At 41.6% G+C, this 2,338-nt stretch overlaps 1 pseudogene; it reads right to left on the reverse strand.

Moving 5' to 3' along the window:
• Positions 1-273: 273 nt before the first annotated feature.
• On the reverse strand, positions 274-709 carry LOC143648913 (PDZ domain-containing protein 11 pseudogene; annotated as a pseudogene).
• Positions 710-2,338: the final 1,629 nt, after the last annotated feature.

Here is a 2,338-nt window from a genome sequence, read left to right on the forward strand (position 1 = left end):
CATTTGTCAAATTGTTTAGCACAGGAGATTCAATAAATGTCAGCTGCCTTATCTAGCAGGGTTCTCCACTGGCTTAGTTTTACTTAAACATTATCATCTTCCTTTCATGGAATGCAGCTCACCTAGAAAACTAGGGTACTAAAAATGCAATGCAGTTTTCGTAATGCAGTTGGCTAGCTGGCTCAGTGCAGGATTTCACTGCCTTCCCATCCTCCTTATGCTAGTAGGCCAGGGAGGAGCCGAGAGTAGTTTCCCAAGTGTCTTCCCCGGAGTCTAGCCAACTTGTCCAGGCAGAGTCCATGGGGAGGAATGAGGGCTGCAACTGTCAAGGGCACAGCCCTTTTTTTGGCCATGACAACTGTAGGGAAAGAAGTGGACATGCATGCTGATTTCATGGGCTGTTTTCAGGATCTCAACAGCTTTGCTGTGTTTGAGATCTTGAAAATCCACATCATTCATAGCATCAGAGTCAGGAATCACCTTGGAGATTTAGATGCCTAGGTAGGAGGCTTTTCCTCCTTGGATATTAAATCCAAACTGGGCTCCAGGAGGCTTCTTCAGTGTGACAATTCAGGGTAAAACCTGGGTCAACTCATTGTTGTAGTCTGGGTGGTATTCCCTCTCATGAGGAGGGATCCATGCTGGGGGATTCTCATAAACAAGGCATGAAAATCACTGAGTAGTCATCATAAGGAGTCCAGCTGTCCATCTCAGGCAAAGCCCTGCAGCGAGCAATCTATCTTTAAGTTGGTCAGTGTCTTCATTTTCCAGGGCTGCTATGACAATAACACAAACCAGTTGGCTTAAATAACAAGAATTTATTGTCTCATGGTTTGGAGACTAGAAATCCAACAAGAAGGTATTGGCAGGATTTACCTCCTCCCAAAGTCTATAATGTTCAGTCATATTATGAGCTTTCTCTCCTTACGTCTTCTCCACTGACTTATGTCTTCTCTCGAGTTTTGGTTTCTACTGAATGACTACTTCCCAAATTCCCTTGCTTATAAGGAATTTATAAGGATTCAAGTCATATGGATTAAGGCCCACCCTGGTTCAACTTGGCCTTACCTAAACGGGATCTCTGAAGATCCTATTCACAAGTGAGTACACACCTTAACACTTCAAAGGTCCTGTTTCCAGATGGGTTGACATGCACAGGACCACAGATTGATTCACACATGTTTTATGTGGGGTAAATGATTCAATCCCTAACAGTCTGCTTTGCAATATGCAGAATCACCAACCTTTTAGCAGATTTCTGAATCTCCCAGGATCCCTTTCATTTAATAACCTCCCCATTCTACTTATTCTTCAGCTTCCCCTACTTTAACCCAGCACATAGCCTGCTTCATGTTTCTGATACAGCACTGGTATGAGGAATTATGAATTTTAAGCCCCAGTGTTCTTTTAAGATTTGGCTTTGACTTCCTCTTAGGCTTGTCTGGTCCTGACAATTATGCTGGGCTAGAAAACCTGCCAGCTTTTTCCCTCAGGACCCAGTCTGAACAACAAACTTGCATGGCTAGAGAAGATTTAGACTAAAATCTTTGACAAAGCTGTACCTCTACTAGAAGTGTTTTCTTCATAACGAAGGAAAAAAGCCTTAGCTTAATTTCTGACATTCACAGTCACAAACTGTAGAATTCAGTTGTAAGAGGATTTGGGGAAAACAGAAATGTGAAGGAATCCCTGAAATCTGGGGTAACAAGCTATTACCCTTACCAAGCTGAACCTATTAGAATTAATGATGAACAGACAAAAGAAAGGATTCAGGGTAGGAAAACATTTGCTACCCTTCTTTCTTTCTCATATAGGCTGTGCATGGAAAACAACTTTTAAAAAGTTTTATCTAGCTCCACCTTGTGGAGTTACCTGAAGCCTGAGGACACCTAATAGTTCCTAGGCAGCTCTCTTACATAGTCCCACCTTGTATACCCTAACTCTAAAACTGAATTGCAATAATTTTCCAGCTGGATTCTTAAAGGCTGAAATCTAGAAAAACAACAGAGACACCACAGGTGCTCAGTGTAGCAGCAACATATGTCACAGCAAAATGTTTCTAAAATATTTTTTGGGGTTAGTCTTCCGTGAATATTAAGAATTTCTGGTGCATTAAAAGCAGTTGCCACTTCTCGCTGAAGTAAATTGTAAACTATCTTTTAGTGACAATAAGGACACTTTAAGCAAAGATAATGCAGTTGCAAGTTTTGAGAGGAGAATGATTTGATAGCATTGATTTTTAAGTCAATAATGGCTGCAGTAATGGAGAGGAGGTGGATTGGGCAGGAAAAAGAGAATGGATGACAGAAGGAGTCTGTGCTCAAAAGCCCCTAGGTAA

The sequence above is a fragment of the Tamandua tetradactyla genome, chromosome 10 (genome assembly GCF_023851605.1).
Source record: "Tamandua tetradactyla isolate mTamTet1 chromosome 10, mTamTet1.pri, whole genome shotgun sequence".
Taxonomy (NCBI): domain Eukaryota; kingdom Metazoa; phylum Chordata; class Mammalia; order Pilosa; family Myrmecophagidae; genus Tamandua; species Tamandua tetradactyla.